Source organism: Macaca fascicularis, chromosome 5 (assembly GCF_037993035.2).
Source record: "Macaca fascicularis isolate 582-1 chromosome 5, T2T-MFA8v1.1".
NCBI classification, from domain to species: domain Eukaryota; kingdom Metazoa; phylum Chordata; class Mammalia; order Primates; family Cercopithecidae; genus Macaca; species Macaca fascicularis.
Genome location: NC_088379.1, coordinates 146,274,780 through 146,287,358, shown reverse-complemented (window position 1 = coordinate 146,287,358; position 12,579 = coordinate 146,274,780). Strand labels below are relative to the sequence as shown.

At 39.4% G+C, this 12,579-nt stretch overlaps 1 protein-coding gene across 2 annotated transcripts in view; it reads right to left on the bottom strand.

Moving 5' to 3' along the window:
• ZNF330 (zinc finger protein 330) overlaps positions 1-12,579 on the bottom strand; it is a 95,629-nt gene that overhangs the window by 81,556 nt on the left and 1,494 nt on the right. The gene's annotated exons all lie outside the window — the stretch shown is intronic.

The following is a 12,579-nucleotide window of genomic DNA, read 5'->3' as shown; positions in this document are numbered from 1 at the left end:
CAATAATTCTCTTGTGAATATTCTTTCTGGGAGATAGGATAAAAAACGTTGAAGAAGGTTTCAATCTGTGTAAGGAATGTTTCTTCTGCAGACATTTTTCTTCCCTAGGAAAATAGGGTCAAAGGCTCTATTATTTGAATCTGCAACATGACACGAATTTTAAAACTACTTTGACTTAGTCAATAGAACCAGTCCTGTTTCTGATTTATTAAATATGTATCCATCCCTAAGCAACAGAATGTAGTAGATCTCATTGTTCGTTAGATCACATTTTCTCTTCCCGAATCCCGGAAATATTTAACCAGTCAAGTTAAATTCTTCCTTCTAATGTAACAGGAAAAGGGACCAATGAGAAGCTGGCTATGTCTCAATGAACAGTAGGTGGAAGGCAGTGGGACACTGAACATGCTTGACTCCAGACACACACTGAGGCTGCTGTGTTTGATGCTATATCTGTCCTGACACAATGATACCCTGAGACACAACCTGACTTCTCAAAATCTGTACAAGATATAAAAGTGGGGAACCTGAACCATAGTAGAACTTGAGCATTGGATCTTCCATAAGATATAGTCATCCAAGTAGGCCCTGACCCATAAGAGACTTCTGTCCTGGGTAAAGAGATGGGCTGGGCAATTGATACATTTTCTTTTTTTGTTTATACATCCAAAAATGAGATTCTCTTTTTCTTTTCACGCCACCTCATTTCAAAGATTTTTCACCTTAATGTAGCCATGCCAAATAAGGCAAGAGAAACAAGCTATAAATCATTAGTGAGCCTACAGAACTTATCCCATGTTAAATGGTCAGCTATACTATTCACATGAATACACACATGTGCATACACAAGTCCCTACACCTACATACTCACTCCTGTTCATTGGAAATGATCTATGTATATTTAGTTATAGAGCCTGTTGAGGTCCTTTTACAAAAATTTATCTTTATAATAGCTTTATATTTCTTTATTCCAGCATCATATTAAGCTAGGTTTCATAATATTCTACATTTTGCTTATTTTTATTCATCTTAATGTTATATTAAATAAAAATATTTCTAACTCATTTGTATTTATTTCTTCATTGATCAATGTTCATTTTCTTTGACACTTTGAAGACATTTTGTAACTATTTAAATTCTACACCATCTTACTTGCCACTAAAATCTTATGTAACACACTTAAGTTCAGGAAATTATTTAGCCAATTATAAACACTGACTAGTTTGGGAATTGAAATGTTACTGTTATTACCCATTAATATTTTTTCAATCCTCATTTTTTTCTGGAATAAGTGAAATGCAAATGTGAGGTAAATGTCTTGAATGACCGAGACTGTATTTTAATCTAGACACTAGGGAAATCTCTAGACATGAAGTCCAGACCATGTGTTACTCTTTTGCCTAAGCCGTCTGTCCTATAGATATAAATATTTTATTATGAAATTTAAATTATTAGCTGGGATGTCATAATTTTTGTTACTGGAGCATCTTGGTTCATTTAATCAGCATGCCTTTCCTTCCTTCCTTCCTTCCTTCCTTCCTTCCTGCCTTCCTTCCTTCCTTCCTGCCTTCCTTCCTTCCTTCCTTTCTTCCCTCCTTCCTTCCTTCTACATTTATTGAGAATCTACTTCCAGGCCTTTTAAGACTTACGAAATATAACTAGAGTCCCTGCTTTCCTAACACTTGTGTCTAGTATTTAGGAAAGAACCACAAAGCCCTATAGAAAATATTTTCCAAAGTAAGGATTCTTTTCCTACATTTCTTCTGATTAAAAATATTTATAATTAGCTCATCTTTACCTTTCCTCACTGAGGGGAGGAGTCATTTTTGTTCCCAAAGTTTCTGGAGTCTAAGAGCATTCATGCTCCTAAAAACATTAATAAACATCAAGAGCAAATTGAGCTTATTAGTCACAAAGTCTGATTTCACAGCAATTCTCCTGCATAGAATTCATGATCTCCCCACATAACTGGACTAGAATCCTCAAAAGCAAAGAGTAACTCAGGCCCAGACTCCAAAGCAAGTGAATACAGTATGACAATTGCCAATTAAAGAATAATTCAATAAAATACAGTCTTTATCATTGTGGCATAGCTTCTGGCAAGAAGATTGGAAAGCTTAGTCTGATATGTGCTAGGAGGATAAGGATTACATTTTTGGAATAATGGCTGTTGAGCAAATTTATCAAATTACAGATCACAAAGTCTTATATAATCAAATAGTGGTTGGAATTCACATCCAATCCATATTGGATACAGAGTAAACACTACTTATATTCAATATGATAAAGATTTTTGGGTTTCCCTCCCTAAAAGTTTTGTGGTTTTTTTTCCCCTAGAAACTTCTGCTACTTGGTTTATTATGAGCCAGACTGTGATAAGCATTGAATATAAAGTTTTGAACCCTAATTTCAATAAATATCATTTCAGTGACAGAGAGAATAAAAAGCAAGTAAATAGGGTATATAGGCAAAATAATTGCATGCTATTAAAAGCTCTCTGAGAAAAAAAAATAAGAGAAGTAAAATAGAATAGTTGAAAGGAGATTTATTCTAGGGAGGGTGGTCAGGAAAAGTACCTCTGAGAAGGTGCCATTTAAAATAAAGGAAGAGGCATTAGTCCTTTGAAGGGTGAGGGAAAGAGCATTCCAGAGACAAGGAATGCCATGTGCAAAAGCCCTGAAGAGAGTGGAACCAAAACTTGTTGCATGTGAGGATCGGAAAAAAACAAAAACAAACCAGTGGCTGGGGTCATGAAAGAAAGTGCCAGACTGAAAAAAGACAGGGGCAGACCACAAAAGGCATGGACTCATTTGAAGTGGGGGATTTACATTTTAAGAACTCCACTGAATTGTCGCGTGGAGACTCTGGGGCCAGGGAAGCCCTTAGTCCAGTTAGAAGACTACTGTTTTCACTGTGACAGGAGAGCCTGGTCGACTGAACTAAGGTGGTAATGGGGAGATGGAGAGAAGGGTAGGTTTGAGATTTATTACGAAGATTGGATTAACATAACAGAGCTGGCTGATGGATTAGATGTTTAGACGTGGGGCAGGGAGCAGTGAGGGAAAGCAAGGAATAAAAAAACTCTTAGCTCAAGTGGGTGGCATTGCCATTTACTGTTTGATGAAGATTGCCATGAGAATCAAGTTCAGTATTTGACATAATTTTGTGATACTCATAAATCATCAATATAGATATGTAAATGAGGCAGCTGGATAAGCGAGTCTGAGGCTCAGAGAAAATAAATTCAGGAATCATCAGTTTAAAGATGAGATACCTGGCCAGGCGCGGTGGCTCACGCCTGTAATCCCAGCACTTTGGGAGGCCAAGACGGGCAGATAGCCTGAGCTCAGGAGTTCACGACCAGCCTGGGCAACATAGTGAAATCCCGTATCTACTAAAATACAAAAAAATTAGCTGGGCATGGCTGCATGCACCTGTAGTCCCAGCTACTCAGGAGGCTGAGGCAGGAGAATTGCTTGAACCTAGGAGGCGGAGGTTGCAGTGAGCCAAGATCGCGCCACTGCACTCCAGCCTGGGTGACAGAATGAGACTCCATTAAAAAAAAAAAAAAAAAAGAAAAAAGAGAGATACCTAGAACGGGGATAGATCACCTACATAATATAAAATGAAGAAAAGAGACCACAGCAATCCTTAGGTCAGAGCCTGAAGGAACCCCAATATTTTCCTAGGAGTACAAGGAGTAGCACTGAAGAAATCAAGAGAGCAGAGTGTGTCAGACAGGAGGCCGCGGTCAACTGCATCAGATGCTGCTGTGAGGTTACATAAGATGAGGAAAGAAGTGTTTCCACTGAATTTGACAAAGCAGCAGTCACCAGTGACCACAGAAGTTTCGGTGAGTGGCCTGGGCAGAAGCCAGAATATACTGGGTAAAGGACAGAAGAGAGTGACATCTACTATAGCCAATGTTTTTGAAAAGTTTTGCTATAAAAAGGGAGGAGGAATGAAGTTGTAGTTGGAAGAACAAGAAAGGTTCTTTTGAGGTGATACTAGAGCCTGTCTGTGTTCTGACAGGAATGTTCCAGTTAAGAGGGAGGGATTACTGTTGTGGGAGAGGGAGGAGATCACGGTAAGGACTAAGTTCCTGAGAAGGGCAGAGGGGACAAGATTCTGAGCAAAAGTGAAAGAGTTGGTTATGATAGGCTGGAGGGTGTCTTTTTCATTTAAACAACAGAAAAGAATACTTTGGGGTAAAAGTAGATAATAGGTTTTGGGATCAGGTGGTGGGAAGATGGGGAGTTTGATTCCAAAGGCTTCCTTTTCTAAATAAAATCTGGTATGATATCATAGCTAAGAGTAAGAAACTAAAAAGTGTGGGGAAGGCATGACAGGAGGGAAGGTACGAAACATTCAAAGGAGACATTCTAGGGAACCCATTAAAGAAACACAGTAGCATTCCTACAGCTGCCAATGTGAAGTTTACATCATAAATTTAAAATAAAACTGATCAGCTCAGTAGTGCCATCTTGGCTAATATAAAAATAATTACATGAATGTGACAGAGAATTGTCCTTCACTTTTGTCACCCCAATGTTCTCCATGGTGGAACTGGATGACCTGATGGGCCGCACTGGTGTCATCTTTCTCACAGTTTTTTATTATTATATTATTATTATTTTTTTTGAGACAGAGTCTTGCTCTTTTGCCCAGGCCAGGCTGAAGTGCAGTGGCTCAACCGACTCACTGCAACCTCTGCCTCCCTGTAACCTCCACTTCCTGGGTTCAAGCAATTCTGGTGCCTCAGCCACTGAGCAGCTGAGATTACAGGGGTGTGCCACCATGCCCAGCTAATTTTTGTATTTTTTAGTAGAGACAGGGATGTGCCATGTTTGGCAGGCTGGTCTCGAAATCCTGGCCTCAAGTGATCCACCACCTTGGCCTCCCAAAGTGCTGGGATTACAGGCATGAGCCATTCACAATTTTATTCTTAATAAGCTCAAAGAGGATAACTTTTCCAAAGAGAGAGGAAACCTGTTCTTGTGTGAAGGATAGTGCATAGCTAGTTTCCTCAACCAGAAATTCCAAGTACCTTCTCCAGATTCGTTTGTAGACTCCAACAGAGTCAAGCCTAGCAGCAACAATAACAGAAATGGAAATACAAAATTGTACATGACCTCATTAAGAGAATCACTAAGTCCACAGAATGTAAGTTTGAGAGGTCTTTAAATGTCATCAATTTCAACACCTTCATTTTACAGAAGGGAAACTTTACAGAAGGGACTGCTCTACGAATTCAGTGTAGATAACAAACATGAAAACCAGCACTGGATCTGGCTTATGGGAAATAATAAATTCTATTTTTCTGTCCCCTGTTCCTTCCCAGTGTCCTTACTATGTGGTGTGAGAATTAGTCAATGGAAATATATTAATGCTGTAGTCTTGTGACTGGCTCTGTGTGATTATGGCTCAATGGATATTTAGGAATTAGTACTAATAGTAAAGCATGACAAAATGAGTGATTAGTCATGCTGCAGTCTTGACCTAAATAGCAAATTAGGCACAGAGCTGGGATTAAAACTCTGACACCTGTGCTTTGCAGTGCTAACGCTGTCTCCCTCGATTGTGCGAGACTGCTGTTTACCGGCCCTGTGGGAATGGGCCTCATCGTAAAAGGGAAAGTATTTATGAAAACATCCTTCTAAACAACCAAATAGAAAGGGCAGGAAGAAGGCCTGGATTCTCTCCCCTCTGGTAATTTTAACACAGTACAGTTTACAGATGCTTGTGGCTAACAGCTGTCCCACTCTGTCAGTGCGCAGTGCTCTGAATGTCTTGGCTTGTAGTTCAACCTCCCCCATTCCAGCTTTTTGGTGAAAAAGGACAAGATGATCTTTCAAAGAACAGAAACAGAAAAGCAGATAGTTTTAAAAATGTACTCAATGAAAAGTAATGATTTAGAACAAAAAAATGAACAACTACGTGAAAAAATAAGAAGAAAAAGGAAACAGATGTATTGTGGTGAGAGTTTTCTGTGGGTTTTGGCTCAAGTCTCAAATGAGTTTTTCTAAGCTGACTTTCCATATCTAGCCTCTCAAAACATTTTATGACATAACGTTGTTTGGAAGAGTTTATGATAAAAGGAAAGAAGCCCAAATTAAATGTCAAATTGTATCAGAGACTGAAATAAAAAGAAGTCACTTGATAATTCGAAGGAGCAAAAACGAAAAAAAAGGATATTTTTAGCAACGTATCTATTGTTCTGAAGTTTAAGTAGTAAGAGAACAAAGAGCAAAGAAGTGAATATTGGTTTCATGCATACTCTCTAAAAAAACTTTTCCAAAACCTTCCATTTCCATCTGCAGTGCTTGTAGCAGAAGCTTCAGGGGTTGCTGGACTCTGAAAGCTCATATACCTTGCCTGTATGGCCTCAGAGAAGCAATGTGGCCCACCACCAGTGGTAAGAAAACTTACGAAAACAAAAAATGAAGTGAAGCCTTGAGAGCTGAGATGAACAAAGAAATTAAGCAGAAGAAAAAGAAGTGAAGTTCAAATCAGAGTCAAATTAATGAACAAGATAGTGAATATCTAAGAGAAAAAGACTACCAATGTGGTAGTATAGCCCTTACAATCATAGCCTAGAGTCAGACTTCCAGAAATACAACCTCTACTCTTACACTTGTTACCTGCATGGCCTCAGGCAAGTTACTCCACTCTTAACTTTTTGTTTCTTCATTTGTGTAATGACCTCATAAAATCATCCTGAGAATTAATTAAGACAGTCTGTGTAATTAATAAAGTGCTTAGAACAAATAGTGCCTGCATATACATTAAGTGCTCAAAAACTGCAGCTCTTCATTACTATTTATTACTCAACACATTTATTGATGCCTTCTATGGGCCAGACACTGCAGCAGACACTGAGAATATAGTCATAAGTAGGACACCTTTCCTGAACAAGCTCTGCAAGCCTACTCCTTTGTAGGGCTAGCTGGGCTAACTGTGATGCAGAATCGACCTGGTTCAATCATCCCTAAATGTTTTCATTTCCACGTGGAATTACTGCTCTCACTGAATTCTTATATGTGTGTTTTAAAAATGACCACACTCAACCTTCACGATTCACTTAGATGATTACATCTGTCTCTAAAACTAGATTCTAAACTTGATGGGAGGAGCCCTGCCATTCCTCTGAACATCAGCACAGGGTCTAACGCAGAGGTAGCAAATATAAACATAAATGAATACCCTAGTTTATTTTTTGAGACAGGGTCTCGCTCTATCACCCAGGCTGGAGTACAGTGGCGCAATCAGTCATGGCTCACCACAGCCTCGAACTCCTGTGCTGAAGCGATCCTCCTGCTTCAACCTCCTAAGCAGCTGGGACTACAGGCACTTGTGCCGCCATGCCCAGCTAAATTTTTCTTTCTCCTCTTTTTGTAGAGACAGGGTCTTCCTATGTTGCCTAAGGCTGGTCTTGAACTCCTGACCTCAAGCAATCTTCCTGCTTCCACCTCCCAAAACTGATATTACAGGCTTGAATCACCACACCCAGCCTAAATTGACTTTCCTTAAGTATTTTTGGATAGTAAGATTTTTAGACTCTGTTCCTTCCTACTACTCTTGTCCCGACCCCTCCTTGAAATCTCTTACTCTTCTATGTGGCCAACATATGTGTCCTTTGGAATCTTCCAATAATCCTGGGAGATGTAATTACTCCACTTTAAAGAGAAGATTGTGGCTCAGCACAGCTAAAATTGCCCATGTGGCAGACCTGAGATTCTAATCCTGGATTGCCTGGTGCCAAATGTCCCACTCCACCACTACAGCACTGTACCTCCCCTTCCAAACAAACATAGAAGACTGGGAAGAGGAATTATCTTCAGGATAGGATATATGAAACTAAATGTCACAGTATGTTATTTCATGGAAAATTGATTTAAAAAATAATAATGCCAGTCTTTACACGTAAAGTAATGTGAATTCTCTATTATATTTTGAGGATTTCTTTCCCTATTTGCAGTTATGTGGAATATATTTTGAAGGGTGTTCCCTCTTTTCAGGGATGGGGATAGTTATCTAGGAGCCTATTATGAATAAAGGACATATGTTGAAGAATTGAACAGGCGTCAAAAAATGCCTGTTTGATTGCATTAAAAAATGCAATCCGCCAATCAATTAATGTAAAATAAAAAATATAATACAGATCAAACCCTGTATGTTGAATCTTCTCCACATAAAATTTTAATTAAACCATTAAAATATGTATGTGTAGGAGGAATTATATTTTTAAATGTTATGATTCATTTTTTAGAAGCCTAAGGTAGAATTCCCTTTGAACATGCTGTGCACATTAATGGCAAGAAGCAAACGCAGCATCAAGGTTGAGAGTTTCTTAAAGAATGTTCAATTTGCTGACACTCAGAGAAATGGGCACTGCCATCCTCTGCTGTGGCTGCTGTCATTTCTCAGAAACGTATGCTGTATGTATTTAAGTCAAATCTGCCTCTACCTCTTATGAAATAAGATCTCTGTACACCAAAGAGCCCTCTGGAAACCTACTAATTCCATCTTATTTAGGCTGCCTGGCTGGTGGAGAAAGTCCCCCACAGGCCAGGACTCACCACTAAGCTGTCTTCTGGGGATATTTCAAAAACTATTTTAGGTAGCTCACTTTACTTTGATGCATATGAGGCAAATCTTTGGAAAAGCAATTTGGCGATTGTGTATGTGTCGATAACTTAACAATTATTCATGTGCTTTCATTAAGTAATCTTCCCCCCAAGACTCAATGCTGAGGCAAATTACATGAAATTGCCATTCTGGATATCCCTCTAGGCACCTTGAATAGAACCTGTCCAAATTCTTGATTCTTACCCCAATCAACTTCTGTTGCAATCATCTTCATCTCAGAAAATGACTATTCCTCCATTCTGCCAGTTACTTAGGCTCCAACCTGTAGTGTCTTTCTTGGCTCCTCTTCTTCTTCCATACTACATGTCAAATGCATCAGAGAATACTGTTTATTCCACCTTCGAAACATGTTGAGGATCCAATCACTTCTCACCATGCTCATTGCCACCTTCCTGGCACAGGTCATTATCCTCTGTTTCCTGAATTACGGTTGAGTTCCTAATTGCTCTACTTGCTCCCATACTGGCTCATATACAGTCAGAATAAACCTTTTAAGACACATCGATCACATACACTTCCTCACTCAAAAATCTCCAAAGTTTTCTCCTCTCACTCAGAATAAAATGCAAAATGTTCACACCTTTGACGGCAAGGCCACATATGACTTGCTCCCCATCTTTCTGATCTCATTTTCTTCACTCAGGTTCTACTTTCATCTCCATCTTTAATGATCTTAATGGATTCTTTGCTGTTTTTCTGCATATCAAATACAATCTTGCCTCAGATTGTACTTGTACTCATGGTTCCCTTTTCCTGGTAAAACCAGCCCCCAAATAGCCACATAGAATCCTTATTTCTTTCAATATTCTGTTCAAGTCACCTCACAAATCAGCTGACCCTGACAGAAAATACCTGATGTGACATAGGTAACCCTTCCATACTCTGTTGCCTTTTTCTTCATAGCAGATGTCATTATCTGACATAATCTAAAGCTTTTTAGAAATTTCTGTTTTTTCCAATTCCAGAATGTAAACTCCATGAGAGCAAGAACCTTATCTGTTTTGTTTCAGTTGGATGCCCAGTGCCTGTAACACCAATGCGTAACAGATGCTCGATAAATATTGTTAGATGAAGAAATGAAATACAGAGATGTTTTTATCTACAACAGTATTATATATTTGGGGGGTGGTATAGCAAGAGCTCATTGCTCTCCCCAAATACCACTTGTCAGTTGTTCAAGAAGTGCCACTGGAAAAAAGAGTAGCAGGGTCACTGGAAAATCATTAGCACAAAACTGGAAACATATTAGTGTCCCCTCAAAAAGTGAACCTTTAACTTCTTAAAAATATCATGAACTGGCCTTGAATTCTCTGGAAGTGTAGCTAGAGGGAAACCAACGTGTCATAGATAATCATTTTTTCCCGAAACCATTTAAGTTGCAGAAAGAATGTCTCATCACTGCTAAATTCTTCAATGTACATATCCCTCCCCCACCCCACCCCACAGATATTCTTCTACAAAACTACAGTATAAATATCCAAGTCAGGAATTCACCATTGATAAAATATACCATCCAATCTACAGATTTCACTGAATTTTTGCCCAGTGTTTATTTTTCCTTTCTGGTCTAGGAGCCAATCTGGGATATTTATTGTATGTAATTGTCATGTCTCTTAAATCTCTTCAATTTGGATCAGTTCTTCTGTTTTTCTCTGTCTCTCATAAGTTTAAGAGTTTTAAAGAGCATAAACTTTTCATTTTGAAGGATGCCTCTCACCCTGGGTTTATCCATTGTTTCCTTATGTCTAGACCATGCCATGTATTGTCCTTTTCAGGAACATGACAGAAATGACACTGTGATCCCAGTACTCTTCATCAGGAAGTTCATGATAGGACCCATTCCACAACTGGTGATGTTCACCATGATCACCTGCTTAACTTGGTGTCTTCCAGGCTCCTCTTCAATACATTCACCATTTATTGAATTAATAAGTATTTTTCGGAAGATACTTCAAGACTAGGCTAATATCCCACTTCACATCAAACACCTACCCATCAGCCTTAGGATCCATTGATGACTCCTGCCTAAATCAAACAACACAACACTCTTGTCAAATGGTGACTTTCTATACCCATTAATCCTTATCAGTAGGTATTTTTACCATAAGGAAGAGCTGTTCCTCCCTATTTATTTATTTACTCCATCATTTATCTGTATTAACATCAGCACGGATTCATGCTTTATTCAATAGGTTGTAATCAATTACTAGGATCATTTATTTTGAAGTTCAGACTGTCCCAGATTTGGCCAGCTGGAGCCCTTTCCAGCTGGCTCTTGTGTCCTTTTGACATACTCCCATCATGCTTGGAACATTTCCTTACAAGAGGTTAAAGGCTCACTCTGTACTTTCCCAGTGCCAGCCCTAGAATCAGCCCTGCTTCCTTTTCATGGAGGATGCTATTTAGAAACCAAGATCTTTTGGTCACTTGATGTGTCTTTTGCTTTTGGCCTCTGAATGGAGAGAGTTCTGGTATACATGTGTGCCCACACATAAATATATATACATATAGTTTTTGAGAAATGATTTCATACTCAATGTTAATCCACCCTAAAGCCTCAAGGTTACTTATAGCTCACTTTCTTTCCATATTTGTTAATTCCTTCTCCAACAGTAAGAAACCTGGCTCCTATTTTACTCAATGTTTTACTTATTAGTCCAAGAGCACTGTAATTAAGCAATCTTCCAGCCATGCTGCTTCATTGACCCTGTCATCTCTTTAGCACCTAACTTTTCCAAAGGAAAGAAGGGGTAAGAGATAGTCACACATTCTCCAAGTCTTCCAGCTGGAGAAAAAACTGCTAAGCGATAAAGACGACTGTGAAAACACTGTGGGTTGCTAAAGGCAACTGCTCAGAACCTAGCCGGGGGTTTCTAACAGTGGACTCCTCCCTCAGATCTCTGGTGGTTCAGTAACCAGCAGCCAGGTGTCTCCACTTTTGCCTCCCTGGCAGTAAGCGCTATAAAAAGCACTGTCCCAATTGCCTAGAAGCCTATTTTCTAAAGTGAATAAGCTAGGAACACATACAAATTCAGCACATCGAATGCCATAGAGACAAATTCTTCTAAGTAGTTCTTGTGCCTGCTTCTAATTTGGGTATAGCTGAGGCTCTTTGCCCTCCCTTAACAGCCACCAGCTGTTTGTACTGCTGCCGGAAAAAGAGAAGTTGTACTGGTGGACATTCATTAACGAAGAGCTGTAAACATATTAAAGTCCTGGGGAAAAGGCAGACTTTCATTTTTAAAATTTAAATCCTGGGTTCTCTGAAAGAGCATCAGGTGGGAAACAAATGTGAATGATAGAGAACCATCACACAAATATTTTTAGAGACTATCTGGCAGGCATCTCAAGCCAAAGGAAAGGATATCCACCACCCAAACGTCTAATTGGTAAGGAATTGTGATGTACCACAGTTTTAAGAACACTACACCAGGGGCACTGTACTGTCCTCTCACTATTGTAATCTCAATGCATAGTTGGAGAGCACACTATAAACAATAACCCAAACAAACCTCCCTTGCCTGTTGGTGCTGCGAGTCCCCCGTTCCCAGTCATGATAATCAGAATAAACAGTCCAGAAATGTCTCACCTAGTTTTTCTTCTTATAGAGTGAGAAAACACCTATTCTGTAAGAAAACAAATGTTGCATGTTTGCTTCCAGGTGAGCAGTAGGAAGCCCATTGTTATACCCATCTTAACAGAGTGGTTGTTAGACCAGCAGCATCAGCATCACCTGGGAACTTGTTGGAAAGCATATTTTGGGGCCCTACCCGAGATCTACTGAACCAGAAGCTTTGTGGCAGGACCCATCAGTCTGAGCTTTAAAACTAAAGGTTTGATAGCCACTGCCCTAGGTATTCCAGAAGTAGCGTTGGAAGGACCTCGATACCAAACCACCTTACACTTTGGCCTTATGATAGGTAATTAGGG